General features: G+C 44.5%; 1 long non-coding RNA gene across 2 annotated transcripts; it reads right to left on the bottom strand.

Annotated features, from left to right (window-relative positions):
- Positions 1-542: 542 nt before the first annotated feature.
- Positions 543-13,445, bottom strand: LOC102024051. 2 transcript variants are annotated; one of them, XR_001232116.1, is made up of 4 exons: positions 13,383-13,445; positions 9,642-9,723; positions 4,384-4,476; positions 543-797 (listed from the first exon to the last, which is right to left on the bottom strand). It is a non-coding gene; the product is annotated as an uncharacterized LOC102024051 (long non-coding RNA). The 2 variants fall into 2 exon arrangements; XR_001232115.1 differs by lacking the exon at positions 4,384-4,476.
- Between the last annotated feature and the right edge of the window lie 463 nt (positions 13,446-13,908).

Raw genomic sequence — 13,908 nt, forward strand, 5'->3', positions numbered from 1 at the left:
TTATGTAACCTCCTTATAAATGTGTACAGCTGGAGATGTGCTATAGCTTTCTCCTAGCCCAAAACACATTTATATGAATCCCTAAAGATTGCTTCTTCTTCCAAGCATTGCAGACTAGTGCAGGAGTATGACGGGAGCATAGAGGCAGATTCCAGAGTACCCAGTTCTCCATGCCCAAGGCCCTCGTCCCCTAGGCAGTCATAAGCAGATGCTTTGCCCTCCAGCCACATTACAGTGGGAAGCATTGGAGCTTGAAACACCTACTCAAACAACCAGGCAGAATCTCATAGGCCCACGTTAGCAGTTTAGAGTCAAAGGAAGCCCAGAGAAAAGAACATCACTAGGTGGGAATCTAATAACAAGGATGATGGTAGAAATGCGAACTGACATGGTTATAGCAACCAACCTCCAAGATGATCACGGATGATCCCTCCCCTCTGGTTTTCAACACCCATTGTAATCTCCAATTAAATAGGGTTGACCTGTATAATTAATAGAAATGAGGGAGTGTGGCTGCCTAGACAAGATCAAAAATGACTGTATGCTTTTACAGATCATTCATTCTGGAGAAAGCCAGCTCCCATGTCATGGGGGCATCTGACCAGCCCTCTGGAGAGACGCATACAGCAAGGGCCCAAAGCCTCCCTCCAACAGCCCGTGAGGGAGCCATCTTGGAAGCGAGCTTTCCAGCCCCACCCAAGTCTTCGGACTTCTGCAGCCTCCAGGCCATCTGGGTATGCCTTCAAGAGAGCCACCGAGCCAGGAGCACGAAGATAAGCTACTCCCAGATTCTTGACCTACAAAAACCAAGAGACAATGTTTACTCTAAACTGATTTTAAGCAGCTAAATTGTGTGGTAATTTCTTACATATCAGTAGGTGATTAATATACAGGTCCTTTAAAAAGGGGGAGAATTTTAACGCTCCGAAGTGGTGAGGAAGAGGGTCCCTAGAGATAGGAAGAGTGGTGAGATCAAGAAAAGACAAAGTCACAAGATCTTTCTAGAGGAATGAGGATATGTCTCCCACAAAAGAGCAGAAGACGTTCTCTACTGCAGAGTCTTTTTCAGGTGAGAACTGTCTTGTGGGGATGGAAACTGGTTTTGAGTTTACCAGACAGCTGGAGTATCACCAAGCCCTCCCGCAGGAAAGCAGAGCAGCAGCTGTTTTGCAGAGCACAGCCTGGAGTCTCTACCTCTAAGTTCACAACAGCCGCTTGCACAGGACTACTCCAAAGGGCACACAAGGTTAGAAAAGAAAATGTAGATGTGTGTTCCGAACTACAGAAGATGGTCCACCCTAAGCAATAGCATGAGGCAAGAAAGGGCAGGAACAGGAATAGGGAGGAGAGCATTTGCCTTTTTTCCCTGAAAATCTGTAATGTTCAATTTTTATAAAAAAGGGCTAAGAAGAAATATTCTCATTTCTAGCTTAGTCAGCAAAGATGATATTTTAAATTATTTTATCAGTACAGAGGTTCCTCAAAAAATTAGAAATAAAGCTACCATATGATCCAGCAGTTCCACTGCTATATCTATGAAAATGAAGTTATCATACCAAGAAGATGCTTGCACTCCCATGTTGATGACAGCACTATACAGAGTAGCCAACATATGGAATCAATCCAAAAGCACTTCAGTGGACAAATGCATAATGGAATTCTTGCAGGAAAATATGTGGTATATTTACACCATGGAATATAATTCAGCCATAAAAAAGAATGAAATCCTGTCATTTGCAGCAGTGCAGATGGAACTGGAGACCATTACATTAAGTGAAACAAGCCCAGTACAGAAAGTCAGTTACCGCATGTTCTCATCCATCTGTGGAAACGGGTAAGCAGAATGGAAAAACGGTCACTAGAGACTAGCAAGGGGAAAGGGGAGAACAGAAGGAAACTCAATGCAGGAGCATTAGATGCAATTAGAGTGAAGGAATCACTCCTGTTTTTCTCTAGCACAATAAGGTAGCTACATTGGCCAAAACACTTATAATACATTTCAAATTGAGGAGAAAAAACCATGAGACTCCCAACATATAAAAATGTTTGGGATTGAAAAAATAGGATTGTTTTCCCTGATTTGATTAATATGCTTTTATGGCTTTCATCTAGACATTCCCCACACACACACACACAAAGCCTCGTACACTCGTAGAGGAGCTTTTCAGAGCTGGCTAGATCTAGGGTGTATGAATATGGATTGAGGGTGTGTGACAACTAAATTAGTCTGCTGATTGGTTTAGCATGGTTCTGGGTATGGATAATGGGAAGCCCCACCCTGCTGGGTGGCACCATTCAATAGGCTTGTAGCCTGGATCCAATAACAGGGAAAGGGAGGCTGCTGCGTCTTTACTACTTCCTGCCTGCCCTGCCTTGGGCTTTCTCTTCTACGATGCCCCTCTGCCATGCCACTCTACTTTGGAGCCAACTGACTATGGACTGAAACCTCTACAAACTGTGAGCTTAAAATAAATCCCTCCTCCTTTAACTTATGTGTGTCAAATATTTTGTTCCATCAAAGAGAAAATAACTATAATATATGCCTCTTTTACATGTAATGAGGTACCCTAATGGAGTCCATGAAGATGTACAAGTTTAGAAAGTAACAATATTTTTCATTTTTTAGGAACCCAAAGCTAAGAATGATGGTTGATCTGACCAATGACATGAAGAATACAGGTCTCTCCCCCTTTATGTTCAGGAAACCTGTGTAATTTCTTTTCTGCATGAGAAAGAAATCTCTCCCATTTTCACCACAGAGACTCTCCAACCAGTTCCTGTGCTAGGGGAGGAAGCATGAAAGGAAGGGACTTTGTCCTCCTGGAATCCACCAACGGGAGGAAGTATTTGCTTCCTATAGACTCAGAACACAAGCCTACTTCACTGAGTTCTCTGAAAGGGTCCCCACAGCCAGCTCTCCTGGAGGCACAATGGGAACTGTCCTCTCTGACAGCCACCTGGATTCCCGGGGGACTGTGCAGAATCACTTCTAAAGCCCTGCAGACTTACAGCTGAATATGTTTATAACAGATCTTCAGGTGGAAGAGCAGAAGCCATATTTTAAGAAAATGGATGGCAAAAGGCAAGAGAGTTGCAAGTCCACTCCAGCTCTAATGAGGAGGTATGTATTGTATAAGTTTAAGGGAAATCTCAATGGAAACAACAGTTCTGAACAACTCAGGTGCTCTTGCCAGAAATCCCACTGTTCAGAGTGAGCCACAAATCCCTATCAAGCCCTAAAGACACAGCCCATTCTAACACTTTCCTGTCTTTTACTCTGCTTTGTGATGAGAAAATTAAAAAACCTGAAATCCAGAGGTGAATACTTGGAAAAGCTAACATGCCCTTTCCGTACAAAAATGCGCAGGAATGCTTTTAAAGACAGTGAAAGGATGGGAGAAAAACTGCCACAATTCAGGTCCCCCAAGTCCCAGGACTGAGAGTACCTGAATTTGTGTTCCAAGGTACTTAGACTCTGAGAAGAACTAAACTGATTTAACCTGCAAGAGACAGGTAAACCACAAATTTAGTCTGAGATGGACAGCACGGAAAATACCTAATGCATATAACAAATTGTATAAACTTGGACAACATCCCCTGGGTCTCAGTTTTCTGGACCATAGGAAGAACTTATCCTCCAAGGTCTGTCTCACTCTAACTTTATGTAACCTGCTGCTCTCTGAGCTTGCTGGCTCCCTTTCTCCCCTCTACTCCAGTGGCCAACCACAGTCTAGATGTGTGAAATCACTAATAACCTTCATGGGAAAAAGAATTTAGCTCAACTACAGAGTGGTTCCTATTTGTGTTGTACATACATTTCTTCCCCCACAGAACTACTATCAAAGTCATAAAGCCCAAATGAGGACACATCTTATCTCATCTTCCTTTATGTTTTGCCAACAACTTCTTACTGTTAGCTGAAAATGTCTCATGGTTCCAGAGTGATTTTTCTCCTCTCCTCCCAATGGGGTGACTTTATTTCCCACTGTGGCTCAGGAAAAAAGAGGAAGGAAATCATAATTCCACTTATCAGGCAGATGTTGGCTATTAGTCAGCAATGAATTCCAGAGTAGTGTGCACACAAAGGAGGAGCTGTCCATGTAGAAGAACTGTCCCCCTTCTACTAATTCCAGGACTTTAAATCCTTTCATTGCTCAAGTTCAGAGGATTCCCGTTCTTCAGAAAATGAACATATGTAAAACAGGCTTACATTAAAATTATAGATTTGGGAACTTGGAAGGAACTCGAAGATCATGTGTTTCAACAATGTCATACAGATGCAGAAAGTAAGATCCCAAGCTATGCAGCTAGGAAGCGGCTGAGATGCGATGCAGGATCACACTCACAGCCAAGGGCCAGCGTCCTCTGGGAACAGAGCCTCACCTGGGTTCTGCTTAATGGGCCTTTATTCAAGTCAGTTGCCTCTCTTTGGACTCAGTCGTTTCATCTGTGAAATGAATTCCTTGTAGAGTTACTCTAAGAATCAAATAGACACAATTGCGGGTCTCAAACATCCTGAATCAGTAGTGGGGGTGGGGGTCAGGCATAAATTCTACATTTCTAACAATCCCTTAGGTGAGGCCACTTCTTCAAGTAAACAGATGTGGCCTTGAAACAGTTCACCAGTACAGGCCGCGAATCCCTTGTCCTGATGGCGTTCTTATAGCCGCGGCCACTGCTGCAGTGGGAAGGGGCAGCAGCATCACTGGTGCCACCCAGGAGGAGCACAGACTGCAGTGCGGAAACTTCATCCAGACTCCAGCAAAGACTTTCTGCCACAGAGTCTAACACACATCTGGAATCACTATGACAGGTTCATCTTAACGGTGAGCAAACAGCCAGAGGACAAGAAAGAAATACAGGAGATTGGGTGCGGGGCAGTGGAAACAGAACTGAGAGTAGCACATTACGCATGATTACCCTTGTCTAATTATCAGGCAGCCCCCATTCTGCGCAGGAGAGGGACTTTTCTGGGAGGTTATGGATGCATTCTGTGTGCCCCTAGACTCCCATGTGTGTACTCTCACTCTGGTGTGACAGCGTAGGAAGCAGAGCTTGGAGGTGGTCAGGGTTAGATGAGCTCAAAAGGATGGGGCCTTCCTAATGGGATTAATCCCTCATGAGAGACATAAGAGCACATTCTTCCTACCCTTTCTTTCTTTCTCTCTCTCTCTCTCTCTCTCCCTTTCTTCACCAGGTAAGGACATAGCAAGAAGGCAGCCCTCTGCACATCAGGAAGCAAACCCTCACCATCTTGGATTTCCCAGATCCTAGAACTGTAAAAAAGTTAATGTCTATGTTTTAAGCCCTCCAGTCCAGGGAGTTTGTCACAGTAGCATGACCAGGCAAAACCAGAGGGGAAAATATTTCTCTCGACAATATATAGATAGATATATGGGGTTTAAAGTCTTAGCTATGGGCAAGAGCAAGTACCAAAGTAACCGCCATCATCACAAGAGTGTGTCCACCCCAGAGACGTAGAGTAAATGAGGTGCTTTCATAATATACGTAATGCCACGACAACAGGAGCAAAACAGTGCATCCTGTGCTAGCTAGATCACACGTCCTCTACGTCTCGATGCCCATGGGGCGGGGAACTCCCCTGAGCATCATATCTGAAGCTCTTAGGCCTGAACTGTGTCTGCCATGGGTCTGACACTCACCAGGCTGCAGGGCAGCAAGCCCCTGAATAGGGCCAGGGTCAGCAAGGTCTCACCACAGAGAGCCACATAGTTTAGGCTTTGTGGGCCACACATGGTATCTTTCACATATTCTTTTTTTCTTATTTCTAACTTTTTAAAAGTATAAAAACCATTCTTTACCCTCAGACCATACAAAAAATACATGGCAGTCTGGACTGACTCCAGTTAATCGCAAAGTTTCTCTATTGAAACTGAATAGATTTTAGAATCCCGGCTCCCTCCACCCCATCAGCTGAGTAATCCCAAGTAATCACTTAACTCCTCTGTGCCTCAGTTTCCTCATCTGTAGTAGGAACATATTAATGGTACCTTTTTTATGGTTGAAAGGACTGAGTACAAGTAAAGCTTTGGAATAGTGCCTGGAATGTGTGCATATATTACTTGCCATTCACAGTAGAGGTCTGTACGTGTGTACACATGCTGTATATAAATGCATGTATATGCAAACAGTCATGGGTTCAGTGACTTCCAGTTCCCTTCTCCAATGCCAGTGTGATTCTAAAGAAAAGGCAACTGTCCTTTCTTGTCAGACTCGTCTAGAAGTCTCTGAAGAATTTTGCCTGACGTTTCCTGCAGGACACTATTCCTACCTGTGTAATTAACCACAAATTGGGTGACAGACAGGACATCACTGCTGCATATATGAAATGAAATAATGTGGAAACAAAAAGTGTTTTTATGTATAGCTTTGGTAACAAGCTAGCTGTGCTCCAGCCACATTTCCCCTACCCACTAACCTAATACAATAAAAGTCAAGTGGAGAAAAACTCAAGGTTTTTCTAAAAGTGTGCATTGTGGAGAGAAGGAAGCATTTCATTGTTTTGTTTTGTTTATTTTAATTCCATTAATAAATGGCCTCAGGCCACATGCTTGGCCCAACAGCCCAAGTCAGGGTCAAATCCATTTCAGTCACATGCCCTTCATCTAACAGAAAGCAAGAGAGGGGAGAGGTAGAGATTTTCCTGTGACTGGAAAATGCCAGCTCAGACTGACAAGGGTTTTTGTCAGTATAAAACCCCTGGAAACACTGCAAGGAAAACCATTGTTCAAGATAAATTGTCAGTGAATTTAAGAGCAAATACACCATGGTGTCTGAACGATACCAGTCACTTCAGGAGCAGCCATGAACTGTGAGTCTGAGGGCTTCATAGTAAAGAACCAGAAGACCAACAAGAGTCCCAAGGGCTGGATATAAGCACAGGACACCCACCACTAACGTCTGGTGCTGGTCCTAAACACTCAGTCAGGAAAACTCTCACTAAGTTACAGTTATTTTTCTTAGGGACAATAACACATCTCCCTACTGTACTTGTGTCAGTCACCGATTTATTGCCTCTCAGCTCCAAGTCTGGCCTTCACCACCTGCTCTGAAATAATGGACAAGACCCTTCTCACCATTTGCCTTTTCAAGGAATGCAGTGATGGGCACTGTCAGTACACACCACTGAGGGATGCAGCAGAAGGGTGGTTTCCCTTTCCACCTGGATTCATGTCCATAGGCCACTGCAGCACGCACAGTGTGTTTGTTGTTTTACAGTCCACCGCGGTGAACAGAGCGTGGCATCTTCCCATGGGCTGCTTCTAAAACAACCCCTTCAAGTGGCTTCACAGTGCATGCTGAGGTACAGAACCTCCCTTTGGACATTGGCCCCAACGTAACAGACAGAGGTTTCCAGCAAGTCAATCAGTGTGGCCTGCAGCAAATTCTGCATCTTGGGATCCATGATGGCACTGTCTCCCTTTGGGTCTGAACCTTTCTGCTCTTCTGTGGCACTGTGTCCCCACCATAGGAAATATAGCTGCTCCCATATCTGCTGTCCCTCTGTGTTTCAGACTTGTCTGGACCTCTTACCAGCCGATCTTCCTATTTCTTCAGTTTTCTATTGTCTTAGTTACTTTCCTCATCACTGACACAAAATATCCAACACCCAAAGTTAAAGGCAGAAAGGTTTTTTTAGCTCACAGTTTGTAGAGGTCTTAGCCTATAATCAGGTGGCTCCAAGGCAGGTGGCATAGAGGGGCATCACCGATGAGAAGCAGTCATGGCAGGCAGAAGGTAGCAAAAGCAAGCAAGCAAGGGACCTTAACAGCATCTTATTAGCCCTTATATCTTATCCAGACTACTCAGGGAGGGTAGCACTCACACCTCTAACCCTAGTGCCCTTGAGCCTAGCACTGCAGGATGACTCAATCCCAGAGTCACACAATCTAGATCCAGCCACTGCTGAAAAAACTCCACCTGTGACTGTATGAGGCTTTGGAGGGACATCTAGACACAAGCCATAATACCTACTGACAACTCTTTATATTGAAATTTTTTGTTCACATTAGTGTGTAACTTGTCTTCTGATTGGACCTTGTGTTTTAAGAAATGTCAAAAAATTTTTGATGGATTTGACTAGGATAGAATGAGTGGAAAAGTAAAATAAACATTATTTAGGGTATTTGGGGTCAAAGTAACCCCAAAGGACAAGAAAAGAGTATCTTAGCATTTACTGGCTCTCCTGGGTACTAGGCTATTGTACATTTTAATTTGCAAGATGAGTGAAACAACGTGACCACCCATTGCACGTGAGAAGACAGAGGCCCAAAGAGGTTACAGTACCAGCTCGGGTAATACGGCAGCAGGTGACAGAGCTAGAATTTATCTCATTCTGTAACAGCACTGCAACATGGAGCTTTAAAAGTTAGATGGGGTTTTTTTAGAGAGATAAGCAATTTCCTCACATTTCCTACCGCTGAGCCCATAAACAACACACTTTGGTCTCTTCAGCCCCCAAAAAAGGATAGGATATACAAGTGCTGACACCAGTCATTTGGAGTCATTTTCTTGCCACAGGAAAAGGGACACTGAGCTGAAGAAGGCTGAAGTGACAAAGCAGGGGTGACATCTGAGTTATCCCACTGTGCCCCTCCCCTCTGTTCCTTCTATAAAAGTCCCTTGCCCACCTGTATACGAGGAGATGATTTGAGACAAATGGGCCCTCCATTTCCTAGGAGACAACTTTGAATACATCCCTTTTTTCATCCAGATATATGGCCTCATTTGATTTGGTCAGTGGCAAAAAGATCAACCTGAGCATATGAGCCTAAGCAGCTGGTAAGTTTCGCTTCCTGACACTGCCTTGTTGATCATATTTCAGCTTGTTTTAAAGCCTTGGTTTATACCCTAAGCTTTTCCTATTTGAACATCCAAAGCCTTTCTTACCCTTGCAACTTCTATAGCACTTAGCAATATTGATAGAGTCAACACAGAGAAATGCACACAAACACACACACAGGCATGTACGCATACAACCCCATGCCTTTACCTGGACATGTCCTTAGGTTCCACTGGAATAATTCCTTCCTCAAATAAGATAGCAAGCCTTGTCAATATGAACATCTTTCATACATGCATCCAATATTGATTTCTTGGGCACCCTTATTATCTCCTCTTCATAACACTGCTTGCATGTGTATGATTGATTCATGTCTGTATCTGTTTTTCTTTTATTTTATATATGTATGCCATTATTTTTCCAGCAAAGAAAAGAAGATGCACACAAGTGGAATTGATGATTCACTAATCACTCAGCAAAGTAACAACCACCCCTCTGCCACACTCCGTGTGGTGAGCCAGGCACACAGCATGAACAAGGCAGCCACAGCTCCACTCTAGTGGTGCTTTCCCATGACCCGAAGGGCTGCTGTCTCCAAGCCTTCTAGACACCACGTTCTGTTAGGGAGGCATTACACTTTCTATCTAGATGCCTCCCCAAAGCCTCATGTGCTCAGAGGTGGGACTTTGGGGGTGATTGGATCAAGGGAACACTGTTCTCTTTGGTGGATTCATCCACTGATGAGTTTATAGGTAAATGTGCCTCAGTTACTCTCTCATCACTGAGGCTGAATACCCCACAAGCACAAGTTAAAGGAGGAAAGGTTTATTTGGCTCACAGTTTGTAGAAGGTTCAGTCCATGGTCTGCTGGCTCGAAAACAGGGCAGCAGGGCAGAGGAGCCCGGCAGAGGAGCATCAGCCTGTGGCATGGCAAACAGGAAGCAGAGAACAAGATTGAGGGAGGAGCGGGGAGAGATAGACCTCTCTAGACTACCCCCCATTGGCTTACCTCCTCCAGTCAGGCTCCACCTCCCAACAGCACACTCAGCCATGAACTCATCAGTGAGCTAATGCACTAATGATATCATTCCACCACGGTCCAGTCACCTCACCAAACTCTCACCTAAGAGCTCATGAGGCTTTGGGGAGCATCCGATATAAACCAAAATAGAACAGGTGGATCACAGGGTGCATGGCCTGGAAGGGTCGATCTTCTTTCCTAGCTCTTCCCTTGGCTTCTGCTTCCTAGCTGCCATGAGGCGGGGAGCCCTCCTCTGCCCAGGCCCTCCCACCATGCTGATTCTTCCCAGAGCCACCCAACCATGTTAGGCCTGAAACTTCTGAACCATGAGCCAAAACACCTCTCCTCCTCCTCCTTTAAGTTGTGGGTATCAAGGATCTTGTCCCAGTGACAAGGAAAATGACTAAGATAGGAGAGGTATTTTGTCTTCCAGAGTCAAAACTGGGGTGAATTCTCAGAACCTCCAAGTCCTATCCTCTCCCTGAAATTGTCTCATAGCTTCAGCCACAGGATACAGGGGCCACTGAAGTGGTTGCTGAACGAGTATGTGATTATTGCAGGAAAACAGGGCACTATGAGCATTTAAAAGCTAAAGATATATTACCATTTTATATTCCTCCTTGGGCTAAGAGCCAGAAAGTTGTCTTGAATTTGACTCTTTTCTCAAACTTCTACATGTAGCCAACAAGAATTTTCATTTTAAGCATAATCCTTTCTTTACCTTTCATAAGTGAAGCATTCGCTGCCAGTTGAGAAGGTAACATCCTTGGCTTTGGGAACTCCAGCAGGAACAGGGGGCTCTGTGGTCTACGCCAGAGGTCTGGCACATAGCAAACCTATCACTCACAGAAGAGAATGGCTGGGCTCCTGCTGAGAAACAGGCTGAAGAGCAAGCAAGGCCCAGGTGTGCTCCCTAGTTACGTGCCATGGAGTGAATTCGCCATTCATGAGAAGACAGTGAGCAGGAAATTACCATTTCTCTGACCCACACCCAACCACTGTGGTACTGTTTATAATTTTTTAGTGGGGTACAGGAGGGGAGGCATCAAACTCAGGACCTTGCGATTGCCACGCAGGCTCTTGTGCCACTGAGCTATATCTCCGGCCCCCTGCAGCACTATTTATCACATGCCAGTTTAAGCAGAAGAAACCAAGGAAGCAGAAATAGGCTGAAAATAGCAAAAGTGAGAGAAAGGATAATGGGCAAGATTCAGGAATTACTGACCTGCCTTACACATTTTATGCACATTACTACTTCAGTTCTCACACAAAGGATTACACAAATGAGGAAACCGAGGCCCAGCAATGTTGAGAACTCACTCAGAGCCATACCCTACCCCTGCCTTTTTATTTCTCACTTTTCCTCTTTGCTACCACACTGGGCTGGCTTCCTGCCAGACAGAAGGAAGAGGGTGAGCATCATGATCTCAGCTGCACTCAAGAGCCAGAAAAATGGACTTAAAGTGGGTTGGGTCCCAAAGATCATAACAACTAGAATTGGTGACCATAAATTTACATTAGGTGTCCCCTCAAGAGACAGGCAAGTGACAAGACATACCACTGGTAACTGCAGAGTCCAAGCCTGAAATGTCACTGACCTCCCTTGCTACTGAACAGCCTCTCACCCTGGACATGAACCTCTGCACTGATTCAGTCATTCACTTATGCAACACATATCCGGGAGCCCACCCTGCACTTTGTCATAGCACTATCTCCTTCTCTTGTGATGTCTACTCTTGGTTAAAGTGATAATGGTACAGTCAAGTATGCTAAGGGCAAGTTGAAGTAAACTCTGTGGAAAGAAATAAAAGGCCTGATGAGAGCTTGTACCCAGGAAGAATCTGATTTAGAAGGAGCATCAGGCAAATTTATTCAAGAAAATGACACTCGGGCTGGCTTCTGAGGGATGAGTATCGCTTTACAAGAACTCTGGTTGGCGTAAGAGTGCCCCAGGCAGAAAGAGCACAGCCTCAATGGCTTCCCACGTGTGGAACAATCAACCAGCTACGAGCCACAGCAACCAGGTGGATGGGCCACGTTTCTCTCGTCATACAGAGTTGGGCTGTGCTTACCCATATAGTGGGTGTGGTAGAGGCAAAAGAGGATAAATTTCAAAGTGCAAGCACTTTTTCAGTTCCTATGTGTGTGACATTTTCTATTGTCCTATTGGCCAAAGAAATCACATGGCCAAGTACAGGGTCAATATGAGGACACTGCCTAAGGATGCAGGGAATTACGAGCAATTTGGGGCCATTGCTGGCGCAAAATGTCATGCCAGGCTGAAGGGGGTGCTTAGACTTCCTGGGGAGCATAGGTCAGCCTTTCCAGAGCTACAGAGAATCATCCAAGTGCAGCCTGGAATACAAATAGGGACTGGCCCCATAGGAGAGGAGTTCTTCACAGACAAGAATCATTCTATCTCCTGTGAATAGGCAAAAAAGGAAAAACATTCCTGAGATTAGCATATGCAAAAGTTTGGAAGTAAAGTGAGGAGTTTGTAAAGAAATTAAACATGCATAGTACAATTCTGTTATAGAGTGACAGGCAAAAGTGGTTAAAAATAAAACTCGAAAGATAAAAAAGGACCACATTCAAAAGGGCCTTGGAAATCACATTAGCAATCATGAGCTCTATCCCACATGTAACATTATCAGATTTATATCTAAACAGAACCCCACCTACTCAATGTGAAGGTACACAGAAACCTACGAGGAGGGACCCTAATTCATAATAGTGACCACATGGTACAGCAGCAGTAGAAATAGGAAAAGGTGTTCATAGATAAAAGGTGATCATAGATAAAAGTAGTGAATAGGGCTCTATGAGAGAATGTGTGTGTAAAGGAGGAATCAAAACACTGACTCGGATTTCCACTTGGGCAGACCGAGTAATTAGAGTCACATTTATTATTAAAGGTAGCTTTGAAAATGTAGAAAAATTAGGATGGGGAATATCACTTCAGATGTTTTGCACTGGAATTTCCCATGCACAATCACTTTACTTTGGAAAGAAATTAGACCTCTTGGGATGAATCTTAGTAGAAAAATACTAAGCTAGAGGTTACATGAATCTTCAACTAGGGCTGGCAACAGCATCAGAGGAGATGGGTGCATACGAATAGAAAAGGATCAAATACAAAATCTGGAAAAATACCAATCTGTGAGGAATATGCTGAGTAAGATGAGCCAACCAGAGAGATTGTGCCTATGCCAGAAAGGGATGAAAATCTAGAACAGCCAGAAACACAGGAGGCAGAGGAATGGCATACTTCCACAGAAGACGTCAGCAGCAGCAGACAGGAGAGCTCTGTCGTTCCCTAAGGTCAGGACCAAAGGAAAATCAATGGCTACCAACTGTGGGGAAAGGACTTGGGATGATATTTAAGAGCATGCGTGAATTGGCGTGACTACAGGAGGAAGAGCTGGGAAAATATAAAAAGCAAGTTAGAAAATGGTTTCAGCAAATCTGGCTAGAAGGAGTCTTGATCTCTTTCCCTGTTGCTGGGACAAAATCCCCAATACCCACCACTGAAAGGAGAAAAAAGTTATTTTGGCTCACACGCTAGAAGTCTCAGTCCTCAATGATAGGCAGCATGGTGGAAGCGGCTCATGTCACTGGACACAGGAAGCAGAGAGAATCAAGGGAGGAGCCAGGGAGGGAGACACATCCCCGCGGGTCACACCCATGGTGACTATGTCCTCACAGTAGGGCAGCTATGAGCTCCTCATCCAGTCACCTTCCACAAGCCCTTCCTGAGTGCTTGAGACTTTGGGGGGCATCTACATATAAACCATGAGGAGGAGAAAGGAACGATGCAGAACCAGAAGAGAGGAGCAGAATATTAAAGGATAGTTGATGTTTAAGGACTTGAGTGTGTTTAAACGTTGATGAGAAAGAGCCAAACAAAGCAAAGCATAGGACAGGGAAGAGAGAATGACAACATGTTGTTGTTGTTGTTGTTGCTGTTGTTGGTCACTGTCTTAGATGTATTCTCTTCTGCGCCTCATCTCCAGCAGGCTCGGACCTTTTACCTGACCTTGCTACACGGCCTTTCTGGGCGGGGTGACCACTCACAAAGGCTGTC

Source organism: Chinchilla lanigera, unplaced genomic scaffold (genome assembly GCF_000276665.1).
Source record: "Chinchilla lanigera isolate Chin_1 unplaced genomic scaffold, ChiLan1.0 scaffold00139, whole genome shotgun sequence".
In the NCBI taxonomy this organism is placed as follows: Eukaryota; Metazoa; Chordata; class Mammalia; order Rodentia; family Chinchillidae; genus Chinchilla; species Chinchilla lanigera.